The sequence below is a fragment of the Microtus ochrogaster genome, chromosome 6 (assembly GCF_000317375.1).
Source record: "Microtus ochrogaster isolate Prairie Vole_2 chromosome 6, MicOch1.0, whole genome shotgun sequence".
Taxonomy (NCBI): Eukaryota; Metazoa; Chordata; class Mammalia; order Rodentia; family Cricetidae; genus Microtus; species Microtus ochrogaster.
In genome coordinates, this window is record NC_022013.1 from 72,069,830 (window position 1) to 72,088,396 (window position 18,567).

The 18,567-nt window shown below is 40.8% G+C and overlaps 1 pseudogene; it reads right to left on the reverse strand.

Annotated features, from left to right (window-relative positions):
• Positions 1-17,939: 17,939 nt before the first annotated feature.
• On the reverse strand, positions 17,940-18,248 carry LOC106143817 (annotated as a pseudogene).
• Between the last annotated feature and the right edge of the window lie 319 nt (positions 18,249-18,567).

Genomic DNA, 18,567 nt, shown 5'->3' on the forward strand with positions numbered 1-18,567 from the left:
ATTATTGCATATCACATTATCTAGGGGATATCTTTGTTTTCTTTATATGCCTTAGTGTATCTATCCATGTTTGTATCCCTGGCATTTGACAAGAGATGCTTACATATCAGCTCTGACCCAGGCCAACTGAACAGAACCAAATAAATACAGATTTGTTTGGACCTCCAGGCAATCAAAACAGTTAAATTTTTACATCACAGGGTCTTTATTCACTAACATTCATGTACCAGGCAAAAGTATTTTACACAACCAGAATAAAGAGTATGAGAGTTCTATTTTATTTTTTCCCTTCACTTTAGACATAAAAAGAGAGATGCCGATTGACAATTTATGAGTCTGAAATACAATTTTATTGTCTCTGGTCTGTTTTGTACATGTCTGAGTCTGTCACTTGGGAACATTCTATAAAAGAAACAAAAAGAAAACTCAAAAATATGGTCCTATTTTTATTTGGTTTCATTATTAAGGAGATTCGTATGGCCACCCTTGTTCAAAGTCAAGTGCACTTGTTGAAATCCTTCAGGGGCTTAAGAGGAATCTGAATAAAGAAGAACACCCCCTATTTTTTTTGCTGAAGAAAGTGTTTGTGCAGTGCCAGGTTTGCGATCATAAAACAGCAGCTACCTGAATTCTGCCTTTGTTTAAATAACGTGGATAGTGAAGACGGGGACACATTAGTTCAAGTCTGCTTTTCTTTCACATAACTAAACATTTTTTTTTCTCTGAGATCACAGTATATGGTGACCTCTTCGATTTCCCTATTTCAAATTTTCTCTTGCAAAAGGAGATCTCCATCAGTATGTTTTTCCCACGCCTTGAGAGTCTACCTCTTCTCTCATGAGACCTAGAAATCAGTGACTTTAATGCCAAGGAGTATGTTGATTCACCAACAGCTGTTTGCTTCCTTGTAAGTTGGAGATGTCCTTCTCACCAACAGGAGACATAGAGCAGGTTTCGGGGTGAGGAACCAAGAAAGCCTTTATCTACTGTTAAACTAAAATAAAAGCATGGCCATGGGGACAACATATCTCTTTCTGCACACGGTAACACTTCTATGTGGGCTAAAGTTGAGATGTTAAGGGTTGAGAGAAAGGGAGAATGGGAAAATCTATCTCCAGTACTGTCGTCACAGGGTGCCAAAGGCCCTCCACCTTTATAGAAGTGGCACTTATGTTTCATTCTATGATATTTGATGCCAAATTCATCATACCTCATCTCAAAAAGGAAGGCCATCAAGGGAGGAGAAAGACATATTTACTATGTGCGTTTGTAGTTTAATTAAACCACATCCACATAAGAGTCTCTGGGTGGAGGTTTTAACCATCCTGTACTGCTAGCTTGGTGGGTGTCTGTGACTTACTCCTATGATTTTCAATGGCAAAAGTAAAGCATACATTGTCACAAAGAGACACGAATATAACTCAAAGTTCCTGAAGTTGAGAACCCTGCAAAGATGCTTAATCCCACTAGGACATGGTGCACTGTGTTTCCATGGTACCAAGCATATGGACCCAAGTTGGCTTTTATACTAAAGCCAGTGCCAAATTGTTTGATGGCTAAAAGGTGACAGTCAAATCAAATATCTTGTATTTCAAACACAGTTACACCAACTTAGGCTGAGAAAGCATAATCAAATTGAGATAAATTGTTTTTTATATTAAAGTCATCAGTGGTTGACAAGAAACAATTGTCTCATTTATCCATTTCCTGGAAAGAAAGGCATTTACAAGCCTCAAAATAATTATCAAGTCAAGGAACTCTGCAATAATGTGTACTAATAGCCCCAAGTACATGTGCTCTGTCTTCTGTCACTAATGAGATTCATTCATATAGGCTGCTTCCTGGGCACTGTCTCTGTGGCCTAGTGATATCAGGGTTGGCCATATGACTGAGCTAGGGAAGCAGGGCAGAAGTTGCAGTGTCAGAGCAGTGCTGATTCCTCCCTTCCATCCTCATTGTTCTGTGTTTCATAAAGATGCTATATACCATACCAGCGTCTCTCTATCAACCTTGATTCCACAGCACTAGACACAGGAGCAGAAACTCGGCCTGAGATTGCAGCTCACATGAGCAAGAACTACACTTTCAAAGTTGCAAGACACTTTGTTGTGGCTTGAATGAGAAATGTCCCCAACAGGATCATGTATCTGAATACTTCTTCCCTGGTTGGTGGCATTATTTGGGGATGTTATGAAACTACAGGGAGGTGGAGGCTTGCTGGAGGAAGCATGTCACAGTGGGCAGACTTCCGGTGTTTATAGCCTTGCCTTACATCTGTCCTCTTCGCTGCTTCCTGTGAGGGTATGAAATGTGATCAGCCGTTTCCTGGTTGCATAGCCAGCTTCACACTCCTTTGTCATCTCGTTCCCACCATGGTGGACTGTAAGCCAAAGTAAACCCCTTTAAACCTAACTTGTCTTTTGTCAGGGTAATTTTATCATAGCCACAACGAAGAAATAAAATGCAGTCACTTAAGTTTGGTTTGATGCCGTTGAATAATAAATATATAGCTGACCAAACAACAATAAACATAAATTTGTTTGTATGAGTGATGATTCTAATTTTTCCAAATTATTCTCTTTTCTGTCACCATGAAGTCTTTCACTTTGCAAATTCATTTTACCTTTATTTGTGTGTGTTTATAATATACATGCATTTGTGGGTGTTCTCATCTGTGTGGCAGTGATGAGCTTATTATCATTTGTAATAGTTTTATTTTTAGGAGATTTTCCTCTTACTGAGAGGACATTGTGTTTTTAGACAAGTCCTGACTGAGTGGGAAATTAGGTTTATGACTAGGTAGTTTACTCTCATTTACAGTAATAATATGTAGGTTTAGCCTGAATAAAAAAATGTGGAGATAAAGTGTTTTCAGTTGGAGGATTAACTAATCAGAATTGAGATAAGGGTTGCTACACCTAATTTAACACATGGCTTAAAGTTTAAAATGTAGCCTAGCATCTCCATATTTTTATTGTCAAAATCCCTAACCTGTAAGTAGTGAAGTTCAAAGTTATCATCATGGATGCTCTTAGCCTTGTTGACTGAAAGTTTATGGCCTCATTTGATGACAGCTTAGCCTCCCAGAGATTCCAACAAGACAAAGCTAGCAACCCTGAGAGAAGGGAGAAATTCTTAAGTTAAACTTTCACTGCTGTCCTGGGAGACTTTGGCCCCAATTCCCGTTTATCATGGTCACATCTGTGCCTCTCACTCGTGTGATTGTCCCTCTTTTATGACTAAACATGAAAGGAATTTTGAGTTTGTGGAAGACTGTCAAGAGAAAAGGAAGCGGGGGCATCCAGTCTGGCACCATTCCCAGCCTAAACTCTGTGGAGGTATCAAGAGAAGAGCTGTTATTAATGGACATTGACAGTCAAATGAAAGAGGTCAGCTCCTGGAGAGCCAAGCCGTGTATGAACATCCCACTGCACTCAGGATTTCTTCTTTCCCTTTGAAAACTTGAGCTATTTCACTCTTCCCCCAAGTTTCCACTAGAAAAGAAACAGTGTGTGGCTAGGTTTCTTAATATCTCAGGAGAGTAAATCATCATGGGGCATACCAAATCGCTGAAAATCAAAGATGCTGAATTCAATTTATGCACAAAGGCATTCCGATCATTAAAACGTGGCTGGATATCTCTTTCTTGACTTCCTCCTGTGTTGTCTCACTAATGGTCATCTAGCCTCTAAAACTAGATTTTACTACTACTTTAAGACAAAATCTTTTTCTAGAAAAATTGTTTTCATCACTAGAGTCTTTTCAGTTATTGTACCATCTTGTATGTGCGATCCTTTTTTTTCTACCACTATTGTTCTGTCCTCATTTATTTTTGAACTTATTGTATATAAAGGTAGATCATGAACTGTGAAGAGGAAAAGGAAAGAGTAGACATTCTGGTCATGGATGGTAGTGTCATGGATTCTGTGGTTCTGAAGACTAGGAAATGAATATGATTTATAGTGCATATGTCCGTATATATAGACTTATCAATGTTAGTTACTAGTTCCATGGATCTATCAAGAAAAGGCGTTGAGTTATCTCTGACCTTAAAGGACTGGAGATTTAAGATTGGGCACATCTTGTCAGAGGCACAAGCAGCATCACAACTCAATGGGAAAATACACAAGCAAAAGTGAGCATGCGTGGAAGAGATGAGCCACCAAAAGGTAGCCCTGTCTTAGGATATTCTACTGTTCTTAAGATATTCCAGTCCTGTGAGGGCCACATTGATTAATCATAGTAACTTAGTTATCTCTCAATGTTTCTACCACTTCACAAACACCCTTACACTGAGGAACAGATTTCAATATAAGCTTGGGAGCCAATAAATCATCATAACTCATTTAGGGCATAATACCAATTAGGCTTCCTGTGGTCACTGATACTTAATGACTGTGCCATCACAGGCTAATAAAACTTTCAAGACTAGGTAACTACTTTGTCAAGTAAGAATAAAACTCCCTCTGTTCAAGTGCAGCAGGGAGTGAGACAATCCACGGAATGTATCTTCGGGAGATGTAGACGTGATCTCTCCTTTCAGAAGAGGCAGCCAATGTTTAAAATCATAGCAAAGAAATCACTTTGAAACAAACTCTGAAGCATCAGTGGATTTGTTACCACAGACACAGAAAAAGTGCCCCAGAATCAGGTATCAAGGCTGCAGATCTCCAGGCAGCAAGCACAAGAAAGAAAGTAGCTAGACTTTGGTCAGAAGAAGCTTGAATAAAAGGCAGAAATGAAAAATGCTATTGAAAAAGGATGTGTTGTGTGTAGAGAGGTGTCGGAATCACAGGCTGTTCTTCCAGAAGACCTGGATTTAATTCTCAGTACCCATATGGTGGCTCACAACTTTTGTAACTATAGTCCCCGAGTCTCTAACACCCTCGTCTGGCCTGCGAGGACACCAGGCATGAAGGTAGTACACAGACATGGGCAGGCAAAACACTCATATATGCAAAACATTATTTTTCTTTTAAAAATCTTCAATATTGAAAAGCAGTATAACAGCAATTTGAAGTCTTGATCTGAAAGCTAAATTTTATTGTCAGGTTGTGAAAACTTTTGTTCTAGTTTAACAGCAGGAGTGACATCAGAGTGGTGTTTTGAGAAGCTCAGTCAGACCACTCAAGCACAGGAGAGAGAGGAAGGAAGGTGGCATTGGACTCAGGAAGCACTGTGATTGCTCAGGCATGAGGTACAAGAGAAATAGGCTAGATAGAATATGGCAAAGTTATGTTGACTTGCCCCCCTACACAACTCTTTTGGTAACTTCAATTTCTGGATACATAGCACCATCATGCATTGTTTTCAAAAGTTATACTCTATAGAGACCAACAATTATGCCTGTATTAAATCTATGAACAGCTACAGAGCAGCCATACAGTTTAAGTGCACTGTTGGGGAAATGTGTTATCTATATAACATGATTGTTTAAGCCATTCAAACTTCCTTTATTTAACTGCTTTTGAGACAGTGTCTCCTGTATCTCAGCTGGCCTTGAACAGATACATCTCCATGTCTCTGAGGATGACTTTGAACTTCTGATCCTCCTGCTTCTACTGCCTTAGTGCTGGGATTTTAGGTGTATACTGCTGGCCCCGATTTAAAGATCTAGATATCTAACTGAAGGCTTCATGCATGATAGGCAAGCATTTTATCAAGTGAAATACATTCTCAGCCCTCCAAACTTTCATTTAAACCCTTTACAAATAGTATTTTGATTATCTGCACGTTTAATTTAACATAATGTATCATGAATGGCTACTGAGTGAATGTCGTGGAAACTGTTTGAGTGTCTGTGATGGCTGATTCTGATGGAATAGGACTTGGCGTGAAAATATATAGGCTATCTCCTTCCCGTGTGACCCTGGAGAGGTCATTGCACATCTGGATTGCAGCAGACAAGGAGATTTGAACTCTATCAAAACAAGAGAAGAGGGAGAAATTTGAAGGGGATTAACACTTCATTTTGGTTTCCCCCACTGTATGTTACTGGTTGGGGAAAACAAGCCAAGATGGAGAGACAAAGCTTGTGTGCTTATCCTTCTAAATGAAGGAGAGATTAAATATTTTAGGAGGGCATGAGTTTACTTCTCAGAAATACAAAATTTGACACTCAAAGCCTGGCTTTGCCAAAACAGAATGCTTTTAAAATTGGAAGAGCTGGCCAAGCTCAATACTTCTTAGATTTACTGTTCTCATAAATAATGCAAGTAGCAACTTCCCTTCAGTGACACCTTTCCCTTAGAATCCTTGTACATTATCAGAAAGGCAGCTGTTCTGATTGCTAGGGAAAGGGGCTTAGTGAGAAAGCTCCTTGGACCCTCCTTGCACATATATTTTACAAATACCTTGCTAAGTTGAGTATGAAGGATCACAAGATCTGGATTTGAAGGCAGAGGTTTTGTGTAGGAAATTTATTCTTGTACCCTCAGAACTGGCTGAAAATAAGTTTGCAGTGGGCAGCAGACTTAAATGAGATGCATGGGCTTTCTAGCTATTGAAGCAGTTCCCATCAGTGCATTTAAGGAAAGGCCACACTTAACATTTCTCCCCAGTTCAGCTCTTACAGTGAAAGAAATATCTGTCTACCTGGTAAATCATGCTAACATGGACATGGAAGAGATACAAATGACCCAGCCAGCTCTCTCTGCCCACTCTCATCAAATGCCTGTAGTTCTTCAATAAAGAGGGGGGAGAGGGAGGGAGAACATGGGTAGTTTAATAGCCAACCTCATACAATACATCCTGACCACAGCCTCTCCTCTCTCACTCCTCCCAGTTCCCTGGCACACACTCACCTCCCCTCTCCCTAAGACACACCATACTTCCATTTCCCTTCAGAAAAGAGCAGGCCTCCCAGCGGTATCACCCAAACAAAGCACAACATCAAGGCTGGGTGAGGCAACTGGGAGGAGGAAAAGGGTCCCAAGAGTAGGCAAAAGAGTCAGAGACACCCCCACCTCCTTTTATCAGGAGTCCCACAAGAACTCTAAGCTACACAATCACAGCATGTAAGCTGAAGACCTAGTGCAGACACATGCAGGTTCTCTGACTGCCACGCCAGTCTCTGTGAGCCCTATGAGCACTGCTTAGTTGATTCTATGGGCCATGTTTTTCTAGTATCCTTGACCCCTCGGACTTCTACAATCCTGCTTCTCCTCTTCTGTGGGGCTCCCTGAGCTCCCCCTAATGTTTGGGTGTGGATCTCTGCATCTTTTCCCATTGGCAGCCAGAGGAAACCTCCCTAATGATTGGGGCAGTCATGTTTGGTTCTATTTAAGGAGTCTGAGCCATCGATGCTTCCAGTTCTTATGTACACATCCACAAACTCTGTACACATCCTGAGTTAAGTTATTTTAAAATAAATGTGCTCTTTGTTGAGTCTCTGTTGCTTCTACAAAGAGTTTAAAAATATGGAATTTAGTGTATAAGGCATCTCCATGATTGGGCACTTCTTTTCCCATTGGTCATAAATTTCTCATTTTGTATCTATCTATCTATCTATCTATCTATCTATCTATCTATCTATCTATCTATCTACTTATTTATTACTTATTTTCCATTGGCAATGCAGAAAGATAAAGGTAAGGAGGCTGCTCCACCTCTGACAGTGGTGTGTTTAACTCTTGGAGAGTCTTCACATCTGGGATTGGGAGATGCCGCAGTGGATAAGTGCTTGTCACACAATTATGACTGGAGTTGAAATCCCCGAAGACCTTGTAAAAGTTGGTCAAGTGCAGTAACTGCCTATAAGACCAAGGAGAGACAGACACCTGGAGAGACCGAGGCAGGGGACCTCTAGGTCCAGTTAGATGACAAGATGTCCTGGTTTTCTTTTCTATTACTATAATAAAATATCCTGGCAAAGCAATTTAGTGAGAGTCTTATTCTGGTTCACAGTTCCAGATTACAGACTGTCAGAGAGGGGAAGCCACTGAAGCAGAGCAGGAGGGGCTGGTTAAGTCACACCCATCACCAGGAAGGACGAGCACAGAATGTATGCATGCCTGTGCTCAGCTCCCTCTCTCTTCACTCAGTCCAAAGCCGGCCATCCAGGGTAAGTCTCCCTATGTCCCTTAACCCAGTTAGATAGACCCCATAGGCCAACATAGTCTGAATTAGTCTTCAGTGACATTCCCTTCTGAGGTGGTTTTAGGTTATGTCAGGTTGGCAGCAGAAGCTCACCATCATGCTAGACTAGCCAAAACTGGCAAGCTTCAGGCTCAGCGGGGGACTCTGCCTCCAAAAATTAAGTGAAGACTGATCACAGAAAGAAGACTTCTGTCCTCAACTTCAGACTTCTACATGGACATCCACATACCTGTGTGCACACAACACATGCATATGCAGAGACAGAGAGACACAGATAGACAGATAGACAGGTGAAAATTCATTCATGATGGCTATCACAGAGTATGCTCCTGAAAACAGTCTCATGTTATGTCCATGCAGATGAGAACATGCATGTTCATACACATGTGCACATCCATGCCCACACAAATCCTCTTCTTCTGAAATGTTTGTTTATTCCATGGACATATGTAGAGAGACAGGCTGGCCGTACCAACCGATTCTGCTATTGTGCTATTTCAGAGGCTGTGAAGCGCTGACTGAGACCTGTAAGACCTTGGGCAAAAAGCAGTGAGAAAGTCCGAGGAGGCAGATTCCTATCCCAGATTAGGAGATCCGCACCCCAGACCAAGCAGAGCCGGAGAGCGTGCCCAGCTCCTGTCTTGTGGACTTTTTCTAATTAGCTGTTTTTATGTTTTGCATGAGAGTGTGAAATAAAGCTGCCTTTGGCCACCGTGCCTTCGAAAGGCTGGTTTACATTCCAGGTGTGTCAGGTAGTAGAAAACTCGGGCCTTGCATTTTTTCTTTACAATCAGTTTATATTCCTTCAGTGACATATTCATGACTTTTGCGTGTCTGTTTGTAGATGTTTTTTCCTGCCGCATAAGTACCTGGAAGGTTGTTATGCCCTCCGTGTTTATTTTGAGAAACTGGTTCATTAAGTCCACATCCCGTATTTTAGCAAATGGCCTTCAAGAAGAAAATGAGGTGAGGACTGTTATTTTTCAGGAGCAAGGAAAGTTGTGTGAAGGGCCGCGCTGGGTGAAAGTTGCAGTCCTCACTTCTATTTCCCTATTGTTCACAAGAAAAGCGCTTCTCTAAGCTCCAAAGTCACAGTCGTTTAAGGCTTTATAGAAGCTCGGGTCCCCCGAATAATGAGGCTGATGAAATGCTGGCTATGGTCACAGGAGATAGATAAATCGCTCCCATAAGAAGACACAGTTTGCTTTGTGTCCAGCAAGAGTGTGGACTGCTGGAGTCCTGCAGGCATCCGGGGCTGCTGAGGTAAGCACATGGCTTTGAAGTGGTCTTGTGACCCTGGCAGCATGATTGATGCTTAGCCAGAAGTGCACAACAAGAATATGAAGCTCAGCGAATCTCGTGGTAAAATTGAACTCTGTTGTCAGGCATTTGCTGGTCTTTTCGCTTTCCTAATGTGGGAAGCACGTTTTTGTTTTGTTTTGTTTTGTTTTGTTTTGTTTTTCCAGCTGGGATAAATGTGTCCTTCCTTATTTTCTGAATTGTAGAGTGGTTAATTTTGGGGCCTTGGACTGTTTGCTGCTTATGCTCTATGCCTGATAAATAGACTTCATCAATATAATTCTCCTACCTCCTTCCAGAGTTTCATTTGTCCCTTCTTCCGTGTCTGCTGTGGATTCTTACTATGTTCAGTGAGAAGCTGTGTCTGCGACAACCAGGCTCAGAATTAGGAAGTCCCAGAGAATCTGTCACTTCCCACAAAGCATGGGACACACAGGTTCTGAAAGACATATTCTCTTTGATGTTTTCTTTGGCAGCTGAAATACCCCTATATTATAGCTACTGCTTTGGAACAAAGATAAATGGGATGTTTGTGTGTCTATATACACAAGTGACATCTATTTACTGCATTTGTATGTGTATGTGTGTGTGTGTGTGTGTGTTCCTTTGCTCATTCAGGGTGTTTCAGTCAGATGTTCAGTAGGTACACTGATCTAGACTGGTGTACCCTGTATGTCATGGCTGCAGAGACGTCAGACCTCCATTCCATCTGCTGATGTTTAGGTTTCGGTATCATCCTGGCTTGGGGTTGCTCTTCTGCTTAGGGCGCCCAATGACTGTAGATACTCAATAAGGGCTTACTGTGATTTTTAAAGGGTTTACACACCACATACTTAGGCTTTATTTTGCTTACTGTACCCATATTCTACATAGAGAAATACCAACACTTTTGGGTTCACCGCAAGGCAAAATTTATATGTCGAAGGTGGGCTAGCCGCCGGGATAGAAATAGAGAGCAGGCAGAGGTGGAGCTGTGGGCACCTCCACCCTGGGTCTCACACAGAAGCTCCACAGCTACAGGTGCTGGGCAAAGCTGCCTAGAAAGGTGACGGGGCCAGGAATTTTCAGCTGTAATTCACCAGCCCTGGAGGTTGGTTGTCTCCATAGAGGAACCCAGCCTCGGTTAAGGTAGGCTTCTGCTCATACAAACAATCATACCTTCTCCCACAGACCCTTGCGCCCCCCCCCACAAACACACACACCACATACACATAAGCATATACACCACACAGAGAAACACCTCCACACACAAACACATACCACACACACAAACACATATACCACACACACACACAAACACCACTACCCTCCCACAGACTCCCCCTGCACACAAACATACACACACCACACACACACAAACACACACATACACACCCAGGCACACAGTTCCAAAGCTCCCTGGCTTATAGTAGAATTATCTCTTGATAAGGCAAACATGCTCCCAACCTTCCAAATGTCACACTTTAGCACCTGGTATAGTCACCTACTGAACAGTTCATGTGTACAGTTTCCTTTGACTTCAATCTTAAAGATGTCGACCATTTCCCAAGTCATTCAAATCAACAATTTCTACCATTTGCTTTTTGGAGACCGAGTGTTGCTATGTATTCCAGGCCTTCCAAGTACCGTCGTGCTAGACAATCTCTCTTGCTCTTTTTGATGATATTGCTTCTGGTTTCTGTGATGTTGTGTTGCTTCTACAGTAGTCTGCATTGCGTCCCAGAACCACCACTCTGCTACACGGTTGTTTTAACAACTATTCTGTATATTGAAGCCCATGTACAGTGCTACAGTGCTTCGTGAGTTTTTACAAAAATGCACTGTCATGGATCAACCATTGCAGTGTGGAGCAGATTCACCACCATCCTAACAATGTCCCATTGTGTCCCCTGGGCAACCAGGGATGGGCTGATTGTTCCTGTAATTTTGCCTCTGCCCAAGTGTCCTACAAACAGGAACACCCAATATGGAGCCCTTTACCCGTGGCTTCATTCCCTCAGCAGAATGCATTAGTGTGCATCCATGGCATTCGTCAGCTTGATAGACTTTTTCCCTTTATCACTGAGTAATTCCATGTTTTCAGATTTGTAGGTTGAACCCCAATTTCTCTCTCTGAGTTTTTATTAATCATGCTTCATTTTGTTGCCCAATGTGGGGCACAAATTCATGAAAAAGCATTTGCCTGAGGCTTTTTAGCCATCGTCACAGGCCAGAGTTGGACTCAAACCTAGCCACCTGGGTTTAGGAGAAAAAATAGCACTCTCAGATCCTATCTGTCCCAGCTTAGCATCCATATAAAGATGGAACATGCACAGAGAATCTGAATACTGCACGTTATTGTGTTGTCTTTAAATTGCTTGACTGGCCGGGCAGTGGTGGCGCACGCCTTTAATTCCAGCACTCAGGAGGCAGAGGCAGGCAGATCTCTGTGAGTTCGAGACCAGCCTGGTCTACAGAGCTAGTTCCAGGACAGGCTCCAAAGCCACAGAGAAACCCTGTCTTGAAAAACCAAAAAAAAAAAAAAAAAAAATAAAAAATAAAAAAAAATAAATTGCTTGACTGCTTATGAAGAAGCAATAGCTGCTAAAAGACATTTGATTATAAATGCTGCTGGATTAATTCAACCTATATATTTTGAAAATGCCTTGACTTCAAAATTTAAGTCAAAAGATATGTTACTGTGGAGAAGAAGTTTTGCTTTTGTTTCCACACAAAATGAGAGTCTGTGGATTCACTCTTGATTAAGAAAAATAAGATTTTCTCGACTGTGGATTCATTCTTGGCTAAGGAAAATAAGGTTTTATCAAGGAAGAGCCCCTGAAAAATCTCTGATAGGAGCAAATGGCCCAGATGATCCAACATTTCAGAGCACCTCTGTTGTAGTTCCTCTGAGTTCTACATCCAGATTAGCTTCAAGACTGCTGGCTGAGGTGCTCCAGCCTCACATAATACTCCAATAACAACTTGATCATAATCCAAATTTTTTTTGTGAGTCCCCATAAGATTATCAGCACTTACAGTCAGCAGAAAGTAGCCTTAGAAAACTACGTCCCCCTTCCCAAATATTTGATTATGGATGTTTTTCTTTGTTTATTGTGTTGGTTACAAGTTGTTATGGATAATGGTCAGGAAAAAAGTTAAACAAAGGAAATTAGATTTAAGGTTCTTGGTTTGAAAAGAATGAAAGGGAAATATAGATATGCTAGGATAAAAAAGTAGATTATTGAATTTACTCTAAAAAGAAAAAAAAGGACATGGATATGATAGATAAAAAGGTAGATTAATGAATCTGCTTTTAGAAAGAAACTGCTAGTTTTAAGTGTTTCACATTGAATTGGACTTTTGTATATTGTATACAAATTTTGTATATTGAGATTAATTTTGTTAGAACATACTGTACATACATTTCTACTCTTGTTCAAGGTATTGTACCTATTTTAACAATGTAATGTAAATTTCTAGTCTTTGAAGGTTATTATTACCAACTGTTTAGGATAATAAGGAAATGCAGGTTAATAATTAGTCACCTATTATAGTTGAACTTTTAGTCACATTAGGTATGTTTTCAAGGTCAAACAAAGATATATTTTAGATAGACAGGCCATCTTCAAACACTTCAGAGATCTACAGAATATTAAATTTAAGATGTTTTAATAACCTAGGTTCTTTCTTCTTCTTCTTTTTCTTCTTCTTCTTCTTCTTCTTCTTCTTCTTCTTCTTCTTCTTCTTCGACAATGAGACATGTCGGCTCCTGGCAGCATCAATCAGAGAAGATTAATCAATCAGAGAAGATAATGGGCATCAAAGAAACTCCACAAGGAGTCTACTTTCTTTGTGATAAAAATAAGTCACTGGGCAAGAAACTGCCCCTGCCTCAACTACTAACAGTAAGCTGTCCTAAGTAGACAAGCAGGACACAAACTATCCTGCTTCACAGGAAAGTCTGTCAGATATGCTAGGTCTGGGCAGCTGGAAAACGAGAGTGCCGTATTTGTTTACAACTACTATCTATAGCTACCTAAGAACTATTAGGTACACCAAACCTTTATTACAAGAAGTCTGCAGAAGGCTGGGTTTTCTTCACACATTTCAACCCAAATAATATATGACAATAGATTGGAGGCAACACAGATGTGAAAGTGGAATGGTATTTTAAAAGACAAGACTAAAGAATATAGAAAAAGTGAAACAGTATCCTTTTCATCAATTCATAGGAAGATATATTTATAAAAATTTAAGATGTACTAATCAACAGCAGCCTTGTTATTTTAATCTCTAAATTTATTAAATATATTTTTAAGCTCTCAATTTTAATTCTTTTCAGAGTGAAAAATGACATAACCTCATTAGGGTTGTCAATAATTTTTAAGACTGAAAAGGGGAGTTATAGAAAGTAGAAAGTTTGAGTTCAAATATTCTAAGCATTTTGCTTGTATCATCTAATGAATTCTGACATATTTTCATTTTCATCAATTCAAAATATTTTTAGGTTTTCCTCCTGTTTTCTCCCTTGTCGTGTGGTTATTTTAGAGCACACTGCTTAGCTCCCAAGTATCTAAGGAGTTGGCAGATAGCTTTCTGGTTTTGATTTCTAATTTAATACCATTGTGGTCAGAAAACATACTCTGGTTTCAATCCTTTTAAATTTATAGAGACATATTTTATTGTGCGCCAGATGGTCCACCTTGGTGAGTTTTCCATGTGGTCTTGTAAGAAGGTAATATTTCCATTTGTAGCTTAGCCAAAGTCTCTTGAGTGATTCTTTTGCTATTATTTAACATTCTTCTCTTTAATTTTTTTATTTTTCATTATTTGTGTGTGTGTGTTTGTGTGTGAGAGAGCACACGTGTGTGAATACACATGTGAGCCAGTGAGTGCAGCGCCTGCAGAGGCCAGAGTGGGCATCAGCTCCCTTGAAGCTGGAATTGTGGGTGATTGTGAGCCACCCAGCAGATGCTGGCAACTAAAGCAGCTCCTCTACAGGAGCAGCATATGCCAGCTCTAGCCTGTTCACATTGATTTTGATTTTGTTTATATGTGTGTGTGTGTGTGTGTGTGTGTGTGTTATATGTGTATGGTGGAAGCACTCATGTGTGTGCAGGTGCACATGCCTGTGAACGCCAGACATCAGCCTCCAGTGTCATGCCTGCCTCAGGCATGGTCCACCTTGTTGCTTTGAGACCAGGTCTTTCCCTGGGAACTGAAGCTTGTGTATTAGGTCAGGCTGTCTGGTCAGAAAGCTCTGAGAAGTCACACACCCCAAGTCCCCCCATCTCTCTGTCTCCCAATCCAAGGATCACAGGCGTATTAACCCATGTCCAACTTTTTGTGTTGTTCTAGGCATTAAACAGGAGTGTTCATGCATGTGTCATAGAACTTTATCTACTAAGCTATCTCATTTCCCAACATCCTACCTTATCACTGGTAATATTTATTTTTCTCTTGTCTACTTCTAAAATAATAGCTGGTTCAATCATATCTTGATGTTTGTTGTAATCTAACAAAGCTGCCTTATAACAGAAAGCCCAATTCATTTATATTTAAGTAATCATAGACACAATTTGATTAGCCTGCTACTCTTCGGTTCATTGTTTCCTGTTATTTTTCCTCTTTCTTGAGATTATTTTAGTATTCCCTTTTATGCCTTTTATTGTGTTGTTAGCTAATGCATCTTTGTATGTTTTTTTACTTAATGTTGTTTTGTTTTTAGCAGTTATTATAGGCTGCCTTGCCTAGGGCACTAGCCACTACCCACTTTTCCTTAGTTCAATCCTGAGCTCACACGATCCACAGGACTGGACCTCATTAAGACTCATGTGGTTAAGGGTTTCCACAGTCCATAGTACAAATGTACTTCTGACACTGGAGAAAAGGTATTGAGATGGGCCTACACTGGGGTTCACAATACGCCTCTGTCACTTATGATGATCTACATGTCCCCAGCACTCTATAACGCCATCTTTAATGTAAGAATTTAAAACAGCATTCATCTAGTTTCTTGCATCTTCCCTTGTTCTCTTGTCTACAGATTTCACTTGTGCTTATGTGTTGATCCATTCAGTGCTTTATTATTGTATTGTCTTTAAAGAGTCACGTATATTCCTTAAAAAGGATAAATGAAATAGCCCTTTATACTCTTATCTGGTTATTTCTTTGGGTAAACTTGCCCTTCACCTAGAACTGGTCTCAGCATCCTTTAACACTGCCTGTCATATTTACCAGTGACTAATAGCATGGATAGACTTGGTTAAATCATGTATGTGCATTCTTCCTTTGGTTATCCAGCTTGTTTTAATATCTTTCGGTTACTTTATTTGTTTTATTTTTAAGTGAGCGTGCAAAGTAATGAGCTTCATTATGACATTTTAAAGTACTTTGTTGTTGGTCTTCCTCCCCCACTCTCCTTCTTATCCTGTTTGGCCTTTTGCTGGCTCTCATCCTCTTCCAAGTAACCCCATTTTTCTCCCATAGCATATGTATTTTATTAACCTCCTTTCTCCCTCCCACTTTTTAAGACCTCTTTGTTTAACCTTTCTTGTAATCCTTTAGTTTGATGTCCATATCAACAACACACACACACACACACACACACACACACACACACACACACACACACACCAAAATCTAGGCATTTGTTTTTACGGGCCTGGGTTACTTTGGTTAATCTAATTTCCATCCATTTTTCTACAAATATCACAACTTCACTATTTTTATGGCTGAACAGAGCTCTGTTGTGTATATGGACCACATTTGCTTTATTTATTTAAGGCTAATTCTTTCCCCAGCTCTTGTGAATAGGATAGCAATGAACATGGATGCCGGTATGTGAAATGCTGTTTCTTGTATTTCTAGCTCCCTTAGATTCCTTTCTGTATCATTTGTTGTCTTCTTTTGATTGTGAGCTACACTGGTATCTGTTGTCCTGGTCAAATGGGTTTTTTGTTTTTTGTTTTCTTTCTTTTGTTGTTGTTCACCCAATCTTCTAGGATTGGTGATTTACTGCTTTAGTCTAATTTCAGTTCTTTGGTTTTTATTTTTTGTAGCACGAATTCTAATTGGTCTTAATAATAAAAACCCAGAGTCAGATATAGAGATTAATGCTGAAAAATCAGAGAAACAGATAGGCCAGCCACTAGCGAGTTCTTACCTCTACCGATGCTCAGGCCAAACGGGCGATCCTGCTTTCAGACTGCATGCTCAGACTGCCTCCTCAGATTGCCTCCTCAGATTGCATCCACAGACTGCATGCTCAGACTGCATCCTCAGAATGACTCCTCAGATTGCATCCACAGATTGCGTCCTCAGACTGCATTCTCAGACTGCATCCTCAGACTGGGTCCACAGACTTCATCTTCAGACTGCACTGCTTCTCAGAGTGCATTGAGCTCCTTTCTCCTCCTGCCTTATATTCCTCTCTCCACCCAGCCATATCACTCCTGTCTCTACCTTTGGAGTGCTGTGATTAAAGGCATGGGATCCCAAGTGCTGGGATCACCTTCTTGTGAGCTCTGTTTTGCTTTGAGACTGGATCAGTTTCATGGAGTTCAGGATGGCCTTGAACCAACAACAGAGATCCATCTGTCCCTCAAGTCCTGAGTTTAAAGGTGTGTGCCACCACTGCCTGGCCTCTAGTGCCTTGGCCCTGCACTCTGATCTTCAGGCAAGCTTTATTTGTTAAAACACAAACAAAATATCACTACATTTTTCTCTGGAGACCTATCTATTACCTTCTAGCTCCGCTCCGCACATCTGTTTCTGTTTGCATCCTTCTGCTGTCCTTTTGACAAGTTCAATGATCTTTCCCTCTGAAGTCTTGAGTCTGCTCCTGCATACATATAGTGATTTTAAAGTTTCATATGCTGATTATTTCAGTTTCATGGTTTTCTGACACTCTCCATTTCCTTCTGTGTTATGTTCCTGTTTTCTTTACACCCTTGAACCTATCCACAGTCGCTTTAAAGACTTTGTTTGGGGCTGGAGAGATGGTTCAGTGGTTAAGAGAATTGCCTACTCTTCCAAAGGTCCTGAGTTCAATTCCCAGCAACCACATGGTGGCTCACAACCATCTGTAATGAGGTCTGATGCCCTCTTCTGGCCTGCAGGCATACACACAGAATATTGTATACGTAATAAATAAATAAATAAATAAATATTTTAAAAAAGAAAAAAAGACTTTATTAAAACCCATTTTCTCTCTCTCGTCTGGCTTCTTCTGAGCACTGTCTCTTGCTTGTGAGTACTAGCTTCTTGTTTCTTCACATGGCATGAGCATTTGATTAGATTCTAGACCTAGTAACTTGGGTATTAAATGTCTAGATTCTGTTTTCTTCTTTTTCGGAATAGTGTGTGTGTGTGTGTGTGTGTGTGTGTGTGTGTGTGTGTGTGTGTGTGTGTATGTATGTATGTATGAAATACTGACGTCATTGGGGTGTTAGCATTTCCTCTTAATATTACCCCAAAATCATTTTGGATGTATCTTCTGCGGCTTTCCAGTGTAGTAATTTTTTAATGTAAATTAACCCATATATTTAGTTGGCTGTGCATTATTGAGTATGCTTGGGTCTCAAATGGTAGCACTTCTGCTGGTCTTCCAGCTCCTTGAGTTTTCTGATGGCAGACTTCACTCAGACAGCAGAGTAGTGTTGTAGGTCCAGGCCCCGCCAGCCACTGTTTTCATGTAGGAACCACAGTGCCAGATGCCAATGGCTCTTCATCTTGGTCTTGCCACAGAAAAAGCATGTGTGCTTGGAGTGCTGGCTGATTTCAATTTTCTTCACCATTTTCCACAGGGAGGCACCATAGCAGGTCCCATATTTCCTGATGATGCCGACCTTCTTGGTGCGTTTAGCCATGTTGCCAGAACCTAAGGCCAAGTGTGGAGAGGAGTTTTTTGGTTTTTAAAGACAGGGTTTCTCTGTAGCTTTGAAACCTGTCCTGGAACTCACTCTGTAGACCACTGGTCTCAAACTCACTGAGATCCACCTGGCTCTGCCTCCCGAGTGCTGGGATTAAAGGTGTGTACCACTGAAGTGCATCTTTCCAGGCTCCTTCCAAATGCTTATGTTCAACACTGAGTTTCTCTGCCCTGTTAGTCTGAACATAAAGGCTTCCCAAAGCTGTGTCAAGAGTTAGAAGTCCTTGAGCTCCCAAGAGTTTCGTGTTTTCCAATGT